Here is a 15,868-nt window from a genome sequence, read left to right as displayed (position 1 = left end):
CTGCAAGGCAGGCACTCTTGTACACTGGTGCAAGGGTGCCTTTGTTGGAGCTAGGCAGCACATAGTGCAGCAGTGCAAGGAGAGGAAAGGAATGCACCATATAATGTTAAATATGGTGCCTTTCTGCCCTCTCCATGTCACGCCACGCAGTGCATGACATTTTGATAAATCTCCCACCTTGTCCTTGCAGGAGGCTTGCAAAAGTCTGTCCTGCGTCGATGCCTTAGCTTACTCTGATTGGAATCTTACCATCTGGTCCGGCTATATTACTCAGTCACCAATAAAACCCCAATATTCTTGGGGAGTGGGGTAAAAACGAGGGGGAGAGGGTCATTGTGGATATTACCCTCCCAGTCACTATGCTTACCCAACAAACACAATCTCAACCAACCAATGGGTGTTCCAAAAGGAAATCATCCATAAGATATGGGACACCTCATCTGTCTAGCGAATGTGTTAAAAAAAGAGTGTGAATATATTTCATGAAATGTTTGCCAAGCCCTCACATACCAACCTTGGTGTCATTCTTCAGCATAGGGTTACCTCACACGTCAGAAATGATTATAGAGATGAATCGGCTCCCAATGCTTGGAGGGAGTGCTTTCACTGAGGGTGATAATAGTGCATGGATCCCCAAATTTTGGAATAAAACTCTTTACCCAAGAGTAGATCAATGGTTTGACTCTCAGCTCCAATTGTTGTATTCTCCACTGAACTCATTCACAAGCACTCAGAACAAGGGACAGTTACCTTATGTGTTTTAGTATATTTTGTTGCCATTCCTAGTTCTTAACTACTGTAACTTCCCCCTATATGCCTATTTATAAGTCTGATCAAATGCAAACCACGCTGCCACCCTTGTGGACCTTCCTCGTGTTTACAAACATGCAAATAAATACATTAAAAAAATTTGGACACTTCCCTCTTTTTGCCACCCTCACTAATGGTAAATTTGTTCTGAACGGTTAAATCCTAGCTGAGTCTTTCTCCTTGTAGGTGTAAATTCATGTAATCTCGCCAGGGACAATGGAAGTAGCTCACTTAATTGCCGAAGACCTACTGTTAGCACTTTGACTGGCAGAATATAGCAAGGGGGAGCAGTGAAGGCTTACACCTAATAAATAGATTGCAGATTATGTGCCATGACATTTAGAAATAAACAGAACTTTTATTCACTAGCCAGTTCAATGGCATAATAAAATGTGATAGTTTCATGTGCTGTTAATCATTCAGTGATCATTCAAGTGATGAAACACGGAGGCAGATTCTATAAAATTTTGAGCTCCATAAAAAAAGCTAAGCCAGAAGGTAAAATCTTTGAGTGGGGTGAGAATATGTGGTGTATTTGACCCATGCACCAGCATAGTGGCCTGAAATCACAACTAGGTCCCAGTTTACAAAAGTTCACTGCCAAAAGTACTTCCATCTTCTTTGACAGTGCATGCTGTGGTACCTCTAGGCCCCCTGGTGGTGTATGTGCCTGGCAACGGTGGACCAGATTTTCTTCTGATGGGAGTTGACCTAGAGAGAATAAGAGAAGAAACGCTACAAAACAAATATATTTTGTTTGTAACAACACAATTAAACAGATTTATGTCTCTATATGTTAATTCACCATGTACAATTGTTGTAAAAAATATTCTGTCAGATGTGTTAGCTAGTCTCTACAATAACAGAAATGCAGGAAACTATGGCCCGTATTTCTATTTTTTTAGTGCCGCATTTGCGCAGTTTTTTGACGCAAAAACAGCGCAAACTTACAAAATACAATTGTATTTTGTAAGTTTGCGCCGATTGTGCGTCAAAAAACGACGCAAATGCGGCGCTATAAAAGTATAAATATGGGCCTATATTCTATGTAAAACATGTTAAATGTTGTACTTACAATATTGGCTTTATTTTCTGATATACATTTAGGGCCACATGTAGGTAGATTCCAAATTGCGACTTGCAAATTGCGAGTCAGAGCTACTCGCAATTAGCGTGTCGCAAATAGGAATGTAAGATGGTGTCCCTGTGACTCGCAAGGGGGTCGCAAAGGCCCACCTCATTAATATTAATGAGGTGGGTCGCAATTTGCGACCCCCTTGCGAGTGGCGGCATTCACAAGGATGGTGGTCTGCTGCGGACAGCAAACCACCATGTCTGTGACTGCTTTTTAATAAAGCAGTTTTTTTTTTTGTAATGCAGCCCATTTTCCTTAAAGGAAAATGAGATGCATTACAAAAACGAAGAATGAAACGTTTTTGTTTCATTTTTTCAGAGCCGTTCCATTCACAACAGGGAAGGGGTCCCCTGGGGGCCCTTTCCCTTTTGCAAATGGGTCACCACCCATTTCAAATGGGTGCAAACTGCGGTTGCTTTGCGACCGCGTTTGCGGTCACGAAGCAATCCTGCATTGCACTGCGACTCGCAATTAGGAAGGGGACACCCCTTCCTAATTGCGACTCGCAAACCCGTTTTGTGATTTGGCAACGAGGTTTTGTGCATTGCAAAGTGCATTTTGCATGTCGCAAACAGCGAAAATCGCTGTTTGCGACGTGCAAAATGCTTCCTGGCCCTTAGTCCTATAGATGTCAAAAAAATTAAAAACGTTTGTCAGATGGGTACTCCCTCTTTAACATGAAGTACATACTTTTGTCTCCATTAAAAGAGCCTTATATTCTCATACCCCTTGTAATAAGGTAGATGAGATTATCGTACTGCAAATGAATTCATTTCCATTCCATCAATGTGCAGATGGTTTGCATACCAGATCTCTATATCATCACTGTGTATGCAAGATTTTCTCGATCCACACATGACTCGCTAGTGCTATGCAACAGCTCCATACCACAACAGATAGAACACCTTGCACTGAGGCTATAGCTTGTTGGTAGTTGTGTGAATTGTTTTTTACAATAATGTTCTTCTGAACATAATTTCACATTAATTTCCTGTTCTCCTTATATTTTTCGGGTGACTTAGCTTATCAAAGCCAAACATGGCTGTTAATTCCACTAAGAAATCCAACAATTCCAGAGGATTTTGAGGCCTATGTGCGAAAAAGGGGACATGAGAAGCAAACTTTTGGGCTCCTCAAGACATAGATCTGTTGCATGGACAAAACAGAAGGGGCTCTCCTCTACTTGCCTGGGTAGGTCTGCAAGATAGTTGTGTCAGGATGTGTGCTGCACAACATTGCCCTGCAGTGAAACATCCCCTTCATCCTTGCTTATGATTAAGAATGGGTTTCTCCGTGTGATGCTGGTGAGAGACGTCAGCAAGATGACAATGATGAAGATGGAGGCAGTGACCCTAGGAGTGAACTTATTGAAAACATCCTTGCCTGCTGGTAAGTAGCATAAGTTTTAAATTCGCTCTAAACCTACCTAAATGGACATCTCTTGTTTGACAATGTATGTAACTAAACCAGTGGTTTTCAAACGTTTTAATGCCAAACTCACCCAGTGGGGAAAAAAAGGATAATCGTCCCCCCACAGAAATCCTCACAATTATTCTATTAAGTTTGCAATGTTTAAATATGTCTAGACTTGTTTAAACATTGCAGTTAAGTTCTGTTGCCTTTTTCAAAATGTAATAAATGTTTTTTGCTTAAAACAAAGCACTGTTATCTGCATAATGCTTCTTTTGGCAAGAGCCTGGTGCCCTCCCTGGGATCACTTGAGGACCCCCTATTTGAAAATAGCCTGGTGAACTAATCCAATATTAATGTTTTGCACATTACAAATATATGTTTATTTGCAGCAAATTATTTCTTATGTTTAAGATGTTGAATTGTCAGTGATGTGCTGTCCTACAGATGGCCTACTCCTTCCCAAATAAAAAATAATTCACATCAGAATCATTGCAAGTGCATTATTATTTATGTAAGTTGTCAAAAGTGGTCCATAATCTCAATTACCTTTGTGACAGATGCCCCATCCAGGAAAAACAAAGTCAGACACATTGGGCCTGATTACAACTTTGGCGGAGGGAGTTAATCCGTCCCAAATGTGACGGATACCCTGCCTGCCGTATTACGAGTCCATTATATCCTATGGAACTCGTAATACGGTGGGCGGGATATCCATCACATTTGGGACGGATTAACCCCCTCCACCAAAGTTGTAATCAGGCCCATTGTCTACAAAAGACATAAAATGATGAGCATGCAATGTGAAATTGTATGTTTTTTACAGTTCTAAATCTTTTTGGCTGTGAAGTAAGTTTTGTATTTGAATGATTTAAAACTTCCACAATCAAATAAAATGTGTTTATTCATTCCCGGGTCATCTTGTAATCCGCTGTGGCACTCGCAAGTCATTAGTGGGTAATGTTTTGTCTTGCACAGATAGTGGTGATGGAGAGATGTGCAGTGCAAACTGCCTGACTAGTTGGAAAAAACTAATAATACACTTGTTCTCAGTTGTGGAGTGACACCAATGTACCAGAGGTTCATGTAAATTAAGTGATTCATATGTGTATCTCAAAGTGTAGCATTTCTCCCTGATAAGGTAACATGCAACTTATCTGTAGATTTTGAATTTATGATATAAATATGAGTGAGCATAATCCCAGTTTAAAGCATTAGGACAGGCCAATATGTTGCTGTGGAAATTCCATTGGTGTTGCTTATGTATAGGTTGGATCAGAATTTCAGTAATTGTAACACTGACTTCTTATCTTCATAATAAGTGTTTTTTTCCAATTGTTCAAATGTGACTATTTTGTTTAGCTTTTATTATTATCTTTAATTTAATTATTCCTGTACTTCCTAATGTTATGTCTTGTCTGCATAGTTTCCATTTTGATAGGTGTTTGTACACATTGTTGACTTATCCCCCCTTGTGGAATTTCTTCTTCTTAATATTTTTTTCAAGAGAGTAATGAAAAAAATGGCAACATTTGAAATGTTTGTCATTGTATTTATGTTGAATCCATAAATGCATTATTTGTGTATGTAATGAAGCAGTATATTTGTCTTGTGATTTATAACATTTTATTTACATATTAATAACAGTACAATACATATTTACCTATTTAAAATATGTTACAACTCAAAACTGTTATATTTCAATATTTTACTATTTTCAAACAAAAATTACCATGTTACAGATTCTCAAAAAATTAGTTGGCGTGTATGGTGTCCGAGAAAATAAATATGAGCCATCAATTTCTTAGAGTCCTTTTCCAGCCAACTTTCCATAAGTGGATGAGAAATGTGTGAACAGAAGATGTATAAAATAGTCCAGACGCTCAGATTAGGGCATCATTTTTTCGCATCTCTTCGTGGTGGTTTTTTAGGTGTTGTCCTCGAGCAGGCCAAATGAACGACAGCTCCAAAGGCCGCTGAAGTGACCTGAGTCACGACAGGTGAGGTGGTGACAGGTGGGTCCTTGGGCAACAGTGTCGTACTTTCCATGTAGCTGCCAGCAGGAAATGTTTGTGGTACTGGACTGGCAGCTGATGGTGCTTCTCCATGGAAAGCAGCTTCTAAATAAAACTGTTGCAGACAGTGCTCTGAAGCTCTCCTCCACCACCCCAGTCTGTAAAGTATGCGCACTCAGGTGTCACTCCAGGAGTTCATTAGGGGCCCTATGGATGTCATTCAGGGCTTCCATGAAGTCATTTTGGGCCCTAAGGAGATCAATCATGTAGGTCATCTGCTCCTCCTGCCATATAGCTGCATCAGGTTTCTGCCCATAATGGCAAAATTGGTGGCTACACCCAGAACTTCTATCCCTACAACATGTCTTAACCCTGCCCTTTTCCAACCTCACTGTGACCTAGTCTTGGCTGCACAACAGATATTAGGATTATGGTTGACACAGAAGCCCAGGCAGGGATTGGTCACAGTTGCCAGGTGTGTGGGGCCACAGGCGGTTTCTGGGGTTAGTGATGTAAGTAATGGGACAGTACTCTTCTGGATTTAGTTTGTGTTGCGTTCTCAGGGAGAGGGAGAGGTGTAGGCTGCTGGCCGCACTAATGGGCCAGGCTGCTCTCTAGATGTGCATCATTGGAAGAAGTTTAGCTCCCATTGAAGGATTCAGATCTTCTGTACTCGGGCAGAGAGTCCAGCACTAAGAATGATGATGATTCAGATCTGGCTGTGTGGCTGAATAAACAATGCAATGTTTACTGTAAGTTACTTTAAAATGTTTTATTTTAATTTTGATTACATATTTTGCGGCCTGATATACTGTTGCCTTAATGTATTTACTCTCTCAAAACATAAAATCTTTCAAATGATGATCCAACTGAGTGTCCGTACACATTAGATCTTTCACAATACTGTGAAATTTTCTTCAAACAACATTTATTTTTATAAAACAGATTTTGGACCTGCAATCCTGCAGTGTATTTTGCCTCTCACATTTAGGCTTTTTACACTCTGCTGTTCCAGGGTACAGAGTAACATACCCTATCATCTGCCACTCAAATACAATCCCTAAAACAGTTTTTTGTAAAGCTTAATAATTCATACTTACCGTAGACTTGTTATGTAGTGAATAGAGAACTTATAATTGTATATGATTCCTCAGTGAAAGTATTTTATATTTACCATATTAAACTTTGCAATGAGTCACTTTGAAGACAGGAAGAAATAACAATATGATCTTATTTAGATAAAAGCCAAAACTTTATAAGAATAAAATATCAGGTGTGAGTGAACTGCAGGCCACAGACCAATTGGTCATCAAAACAGAAAGTAAACTTGTGAATCATAACCAGCTGGTGTTGCGACATATCAAGCTAACTCATCAATTGCAATTCCATGACGACAAGTACTATTCAGTCTCCCACCATGTTAATGGAGATAAGGCAAGGAGAACACTTGACTGGTTCATTTGCTGCAGCTCAAGGGGAGCCCTCAGTACAGCACTCAGAGATGCTGGAGGGCACCATATCAACACCCAGCTCAGTATAGGGGTGTGACCCTGTATTGTGCAGGGCGGTCCAATCAAGTTTCCTTTCGCCCGAATTTATTGCATCCGATAAATAATGGGTGCCCAATATCAAAGGACTTGTAAAAGAAGCCATAGTCTCCAAAATGTAGACTGCTAAATTCCTAATCTAAGTATTTCTATCTAAAAACATTCTCAATGTACAAAATCAAGCCAAGGTTACTTCTTACATTTTTAAAGTAGGGGAAATTGAACTCCGTTTCTAGGACGTTTGGTGAAAAGTGTTTGATGCTAGATTTAGGTGCAGGTAAAACTGTCTGTTGGAAAATAATATACGGTCGATATTTTGGTAGTCTATGATTTGGTGTTTATGTTTAGACCAAAGATGTTTTCTAAATCGATCAAACTTTTTGCAGAAGTATGTAGTCAGTTGGCTGAGGATGTGTTGCCGCATCACGAGTCACGGTGTGACCCAATATACATGTACAATAGATCAATGCCTTAGGCTGGGCTTTATAGCTTGGGGGTTCATATGCATTAAACCGAAACCACTGCTTTGCTGTTTCTTGGATTATGGATTACGGGTGATGTTTCAACGAGATTGATTTATCAATTAAGAGAATGAAAATATTGGACTAGGTCTGTTGGGAGTTCTGAATCTGTTACGTGGTAATCTACGTGTTAGGGTGCAATATCTTCAAGTTGACCATTATTCCCAGAGTTACAATCTACATGAAAACGAGGGAGGGTTATACAAATAGTGAATAATTATTGGTATAAACCATTGGCATAATGAAAATTGTCAAACCTCACTATGAGCAAGGGGCAAAGTGCAGTTTCAGTAAGCTATTCTGTCTGACAGCTGGTGCAGAGAGGTGCCTGTGCTATCCATTAGATAGATTGTCCAAAGCTGGGTAAGTCCTAGCCTTTAGGCTCTGACATGCCTTGGTGTCACCCCATTTATAATATGCTGCAGCATCACCCATACAGATAGCATCAGATCCTTCTTGTTTAAGGCCGGCAGTGCAATAATCCTGTCACCTCACCCTCTTGCATCTCATCACAGGTTGACCCACACAACACTGTGACAAACAGAGGAAGGGTTAGGGAAAAGTCAAGAAGCTTAAAGTTAGATCCAGCACATCACTGAGCAAGTGTGTGTGTGTGTGTGTGTGTTGTGTTGTGTGGGAGGCAGAAACATGAATACGTGTGAATGTGTGTGTATGTTCATAATTGGGTTATTAATTTAGGAAGGAGGACCACTACCAATTTAATAAACACAATCTAGTTAGACCAAACACATTTCTAGAAAATCCCTGCTCAAACCTTGGTAGCTATTGCACAAGCAGTAGGAAATCCCAATAGTAGCGTGTGTTAAGTTGAAGTACTACCAACAACTTTAACGTCAAGAAAACAAGCAATATAATTCCAAACATGGAAAGCTAGACAAAAAATGAATGAACAAAAGTACACCAAAATCATTACAATCAAATAAGTGGAATCACAGATATGAAGTTCTAAAGAAGTTCTAAAGTTTAAGCAGCATAGGATTCTCCACTATTGCGGAGGAGCGTCGCCCTCCCCCCCCCCCCCCGCCAGCAGCAGCCACTGCAAACCTTTAACAACAAAAGGATAATAAACTATGTTTATTATCCTTTTGTTCTTAAAGGGGCGGGGCCTTAGGGAATGACGGGGACAAGGGGAGTGCACTGTGCACTCCCTTCAGTGTGCATGTGTGTTTGGCCAGCCTTCTTGGGCACAGGTTCCTAGTCTGCCTGGGGGCACCCTGGCTGGGCACTCCAGTCAATCCTAATGCTGCTCTGAGCTGAAGCAGACCATAAGATTTCCCAATCTGAAAAACAAATGGAGACAAAGAATGGAAATGAAAATATAGTCACTTAAACATTAGGAAAGAAAAAACAGGTTATATCCATGTTGAACATTACAAAATCATAAGAAAAGCCTATCAATCCTGGAATACCATGATATCCTAATTCTATATTTTCTGATCTATACCACCCCAAATGTAGTAGTCTTATCCTTGTGAGTATCCTTGAAAAAGCATGGATGGACAAAACCATATCTACTGTTTATTGCCTTGAGCTGCAGACATAATGCAAAAAAATGTTTCCTTCAGTTAGCAGTTGCATTTCAGATGTCTGGCAAAAATAAACTTTATTGCCTGACCATTGCACTGTTTCTTTTTGTCTTGCAGCTGAGAGGAAATCTTTCAGATCAGTAAATTGTAAGAAAAGGGTGATGATGCCCCTAAGCCATATGTTAGCAGAGGAAAAAACCTTGGCCCAGGCAATGAGCTCTTTGGATACTGGTTAAACCATTACCTTTCAAGTGAACAATCAAGGGAATGATCTTTTGCAAAAAGGAAATCATATTCAATACTAAAATGTATTTAGGCAGATCTTGGCACAAACTAGGAGTGGTAGTTAGTGAAGGGCTATCCAACTTTTCAAACTTGTTTGATCAAGACAAATCAGCAAAGGACAATTATAACATTATGGAGGGTAAACTTCTTGAACTAGACAATTAAATTCCTATCCAAGTCCTGAAAAAGAGGAGACATCTGACGTCACCTTGGTATACCCTTTCTTTAAAAAATCTGAAGAAAGTTTGTAGACAACGGGAGAGAAAATGGAGAAGCTCCCTTAATAAGGAAAATAAGCTGCGATTTCGCTCCTCCTCAAACAAGTACAAATAGGAAATTAATAAAGCAAAAGATTACTATGCCACCGCAATGTTAACGGCCTCTAATAACACCAAGAAGATTTTTGACATTGTGCAGGAGGTATCTAACCCGGAACATCTGAAAAGGGACATCACTCTCTCCCAAGAACTATATGATACTCTTGCCTTGTTTTTTTTAAAAACAGATTGCTAATATTTTAATCGACTTTTAGGGACACTTCACAACTTAGCTGTCCTTCTCCAGTTAAGCTGTGCCCAGAGAATAGGAGGAATAGGGATTCTACTCTACACTTTCCTGGCAATATACACATTCATGACAAGCAACAAGATAATCTGGACTGCTTCGAGGTCATGTCGGAAGACTGTTTTCTCTGCATGGCTAGGTCTATTTCCTCTGGTTCTGCGCTTGATCCTTTACTGCACAAGATCTGGAAAAGTCTAGCAGCTGAATTGTTTCCACCGCTACAACAGATGTGCAATCAGTCTTTAAATTCAGGTCTAGTACAATTGATATGGAAAAGAACCTTCATCTCCCCTATCTTGAAGAAACCCTCCCTGGATCTGGAGGCTCCTAGTAACTACCGTCCAATATCTCTGTTGCCTTTTCCCATAAAACTCTTGGAGTGATATATTACCAAAAAGCTCTCTAATTTTCTTGATTAACATGATCTTTTAGAACAGGAACAGTTTGGCTTTAGACCGGGACATGGGACCGAGTTGGCCCTACTCCTAGCCTTGGATGAGTTCCAGATGCTAGTTGATCGCAGCCAGTATGCAATTCTGATTCTTCTTGATCTATCCTCCATATTTGATATGGTCAATCATAGCATTCTGTTTAACAGACTTGCCTCCGCAGGAGTCGGAGGAACAGTCTTAAAATGCCTGCACTCTTACTTATCTGATCGCAGCCAAGCAGTTGCCCTTTTGCCTCTCAGATCAATTTTCAGGATGGTGGAAAATGGTGTTCCTCAAGGGTCTGCCATTAGCCCCATTCTGTTTAATCTCTTATGAAATCTCACTGTCTAAGAGTAGTTAACTACACAGACGATACTCAGCTGATTTTGTCTTTGGACAGTGATCATCAGGCTGCAATAAAGGCTTTTCACAAGTGCATGAGGTACATTGCGATATGGCTGAAGTCCAACTGCCTCAAATTCAATGGGGATGGTGCTGCTTGGCAAACAAAGTCCCCATGAACCTGCCTGTACAAGTTTGGTCTCTCACTGCAAAGGTTGCACCAGTTCCCTTAGACTCAGTCCGTAATGTAGGAGTCATCTTTGATAATAAACTGTCCCTTGAAGTTCATACGACAAAAGTAGCTGGGACTAGTTACTCGATCCTCCGGGGACTGTGGAAATTGCTTCCCTTGCTTCCAGCTAACGTGATCTTGAGAAGGCTTGACTACTGTACTGTAACTCTCTTCTGCTTGGAGCCCCTGAATATTTAATAAACAGACTACATGGAGTACAGACTGCTGCAGCTAAACTGGCCCTGAATCGTGCGAGAAGGTCCTCAGCCTCAGATGCTTTAAAGGAGCTTCATTGGTTCCTGATTGCAGAGAATAGCTTTTAAATCTTTATGTATTGTTTTTAAAGCCTTACATGGGCTTGGACCAGTCCCTCTGCAGAATTGTTTCTTCAGATATGCCCTGAGGAGGAATATTTTCTCCTCATCAGCTTTCCTAGCCTGCGTTCCTAATGCTAAGAAATCAAGAATGGGAGGGTGGGCTTTCTCAGTCAGAGCTGCACAACTATGGAACCAGCTCCTGGCCCCCCTTAGACTAATGGAAGACCTGCTGTCTTTCAGGAAAGTGCTGAAGACCTTGCTCTTTCCCCATTTACCTGCTCACTCATCTGGTGGACTGTGCTACTTCCGCTCCCTGGCGCCATGATACCTTTTGTTTGAATCGTGTGCTCTATGAATGCCTATAATAAAAATAATGCTAATATTCAGGACTTCAGCTCTCTCTGGTTTATTATTTCTACTGTTTCTATTTTCGAAGTACTCTGTCAAAATTTTAAGCTGCTTAGGTTCTTTGGTCATATGGGACACATTATGTATGGAGCCTTCAACGTCACCCACTAGGAAATATTACCATCTTCTTTCAAATTGTTTTTGAAAGGAATTAGGTTTGCAGAGTTGAAAAGGAAATATTTTTGCCAATACAGCCAAAGAGAGATAAAGTAAAAGGAACTCACAGTAGACAGTTAAGAGTACCTGGATGACAGTGTCTCAAAACTGGACTATATATTAATATCCTAGGGTTATCACAATGTAATGGAACTCTAAGATGCTCTAAGAGGGGGCTAGACAAGTAAAATTAATACATAGTGGTTTGAAATGATTTGTAGCAATTGAAAATCAAAATCTGTATTTTCAAGTAAAGACAATCACCCAGCTGGACAGCCTTTCCAGTACAGTTTCTGATAGATACAATAGTTGAAACACAGTACAGTGCAGATCCTCAGATGAAAGTATGCTCAGCTGAACAAAACGAAATATTTAGTAATATATGAATCAAAAAGACAGCAATTGCGTTTAGTCAAAGCATTTTAAGACTAGAGCCCCTTATCACTCCAATACCATTCAGACTCATTGTTCCCTTTGCGCCATCCTGAAATGTCTGCCTGCCTGGAGGAAGAAGTTGCTACTTCAACTGTTAAACATGTCATCAGATACATGCTGGAAATCAGGGTAAACTTCAAGTGTTAGCTGATTTACTTAATAAATACATGAGATGCCATATATGGTAAGCAGCAATGGAAATGCAACATGCTTTTGTTTTCCACCAACACCCATTGGAAAATACTAGCAAATTAAGACGTGCTAAGTTTCAACTTGAAAAGCACCTCTTTCAGTCAGAGAAAATGCACGTTTTTTAAAAATGTTGGCCACTATTAAATACAAGATAAACACTGTGGGGCATATTTATACTCCGTTTGCGCCGAATTTGCGTCGTTTTTTTCAACGCAAATTCGACGCAAAACTAACTCCATATTTATACTTTGGCGTTAGACGCGTCTAGCGCCAAAGTTCATGGAGTTAGCGTCATTTTTTTGCGTGTACACCTTCCTTGCGTTAATGATATGCAAGGTAGGCGTTCCCGTCTTAAAAAATGACTCCGATGCATATGCGTCGTATTTATACTCCCGGGCAAAAATGACGCCCGGGAGTGGGCGGGTCTAAAAAACCCGCATTAGCGCCGGATTTTATCGCCTGGGTCAGGGCAGGCGTTAAGGGACCTGTGGGCTCAGAATGAGCCCAGAGGTGCCCTTCCCTGCCCCCAGGGACACCCCCTGCCACCCTTGCCCACCCCAGGAGGACACCCAAGGATGGAGGGACCCACCCCAGGGACATTAAGGTAAGTCCAGGTAAGTATTTTTTTTAAAAAAAATTTGTGGCATAGGGGGGCCTGATTTGTGCTCCCCTACATGCCACTATGCCCAATGACCATGCCCAGGGGACAGAAGTCCCCTGGGCATGGCCATTGGGCAAGGGGGCATGACTCCTGTCTTTGCTAAGACAGGAGTAATTTCAATGGGGGATGGGCGTCGTAAAAAAATGGCGCAAACCGGGTTGTGGCGATTTTTTTGCCTCAGCCTGACTTGCACCATTTGTGGACGCCCATACGCCATTTTCCCCCTACGCCGGCGCTGCCTGGTGTACGTCGTTTTTTTCAACGCACACCAGACAGCGCCGGCGGCTAACGCCGGCTAACGTCATTGAATAAATACGGCGCCCGCATGGCGCTTCAGAATGGCGTTAGCCGGCGCTAATTTTTTTGGCGCAAAACTGCGTTAGCGCAGTTTTGCGTCAAAAAGTATAAATATGGCCCTGTGTGCCCAGTGTGGTGAAAATGAGTAAAAAATCCTCAAAACCGCACCGTTTTACTGCATCTGAATTGCAATCTATGCAGGTCTTCATTTCTAGGAGAGGACGAGTAGCGGCACTTCAAAATAAGGAAATGCGGTCAGAGTTGCCTGGGATCTTCACAGAACTGCAGTCATCTTGCGCGGCAACCAAACTTATACCCTTGTAATCGATTTACAAAGTTTCAAATAGTGTATGTATCAAGAAGACAATAGTGCATTGCATAAAACAAAAGAGCTAAGTTAATTAAAATATATAGTAGGCGTTTTATGATGGTAGGCAGGAGGTACTGACTTTATCTCAATATACGAGGGTCATTAGGAGTTTGGTGGTCTTATGGGAAGACCGCCGTGGTGGCGGCCACCAAAAGACCACCATGTTGGCTGTCATCTAACCGCTGTATTAAGAGTTACACTGTGAAGTCCGCCAAAAACAGCCAAATTTACAAAACCGCCAGGACACTGGAGGACAGAAAAGAGGCACTTCCACCACCGCCAGCCCGACAAACATCCTCCCGTCAGATTACGATCCTCAAATCATGACAGCAGTTCTTCCATGGCAGAAAAACATTGGCAGTGCGAACCGCAGCGGTCTCAACTCACATCACACAGAACTCCACACCACATTGGATAGTTTGAATACCCCACACCTGACACACATCCACACACCGAACACACTTATACACTGCACTATAAAACACACCCGTACACAACCCACAATTCTTTGCAACCAGAACGTCACCCACAGCCACATAGAAGAAATAACAATCCCAGAATTATAAAAATTACTTTGGCATCTATACACATTTCTCCATGCATTCATCACACACCTACACAACACACAATTTACTTGTACACACAACCGTCACCCACTCACATCACAGCACCAACACCTCACCACTTATGTTTTTTTAGCCTTTTTCCTTTAACACTACCTCACCGTCTTTACCACCACTACCATGTCCCCAAAGAAAACACCCATGCTTCGCTGATGATGAGTTGAGGGTCATGGTGGACGACATTGATAGGGCAGAGCCACATTTGTTCGGAGAACAGGTCCAGCAAACATCAATAGCCAGGAAAATTGAGTTGTGGCAAAGACTAGTCGACAAAGTCAATGCTGTAGGTACCTATCCACATAAAAAGGAGGACATCAGGAAGAGGTGGAATGACCTTCGGGGGAAGATGCCTTCCATGGCATCGAGGCACCAGCTGGTGATACTCAAGACTAGCGGTGGGCCCCCTCCTCCTCCACCTGCTTTCACATTATGGGAGGAGAAGGTTTTGGACATAGTGCACCTTGAGGGCCTGACAGGAATACCTGGAGAAGTGGAGTCTGGTAAGTCCCCATAACATTCATGTCCATCAATTGTATGCTCCTGCATGCTCCCTCACCACTTTATCCCGCCTCAATTATCAAACCACCCACCACCCCTCAGTCGAAATGTGCTAATACCCTTCATTGGCATGCCACTTGTCCACTAAATTCATCTGGCACCACAGGCCTTGGGAATGGCATGTGAAGTACTGGGAACTGATAGCACTACAACTCCCAGAAGGCAATATCCCACCATAATGAAAACCTGAATAATGCACCAAAAGTGAGTTGCCATTCATGTGAGACTAACTACCAATCTAACTCATCTTGAATGTCCAACTGGGAAACAGTTTATAGCAATGACAGCAGTGCCAAGGCCCTCTCCCACCATCATAACATACAAAACACAGCTACTGCTGAGTGCCCCATCAAACTTCCCTTAGAACAAATATACCTAAGGTTGAAATATACTCACCTGGACTGGAAATCTAGATGCGGAAGTGGATGCACATGCAGTACATCCAGGTAGAGGTCAAGGTCTATTGCTTTTCCCCATATTATGCCCCTACTCTGACACTATTGTGCAGTGTCTAGCTTTTTATTTTGTGCCATGTATCATGCCAGACACTTCACTAGGCAATAAAGGTAAACACCCATGTCAATAATCAACATGATATGGTATCAGCAGTCTAATGACTATCAACATAATTTAACATCTTTAAGCACGGCGTATGGTAATGAAATTACAGAGTCTCATGTTGTACTAAGTAAAACATTGCAGCAGCTTTCATTGTCATTTCTGGGGATCATGTTAAGGCACAGTATGCCTCTCACACAACATTACCAATACTCTAAATGAAACATCACTTGTTTACTCACTTAATGCAACTCTGTGTTCCACTTCTCCCACAAGTAACCTTGCCATTGCCACCAGCCAAGATCATACCAGAGACTGCCACTACCCTTCTGAAGGCCCCAGTGAGAACAACACCCTGGATGTATGGACACTGAGAACGAAGCTGGCCCATCAGGGACACCTGGTCAGTCAACAATTGTCAGCCTCACCCTGCCCACAACAACTCCTCCCACCC

Source organism: Pleurodeles waltl, chromosome 5 (genome assembly GCF_031143425.1).
Source record: "Pleurodeles waltl isolate 20211129_DDA chromosome 5, aPleWal1.hap1.20221129, whole genome shotgun sequence".
Lineage (NCBI taxonomy): Eukaryota > Metazoa > Chordata > Amphibia > Caudata > Salamandridae > Pleurodeles > Pleurodeles waltl.
The sequence above is the reverse complement of the archived record's forward strand: the minus strand, read 5'-3'. Positions refer to the sequence as shown.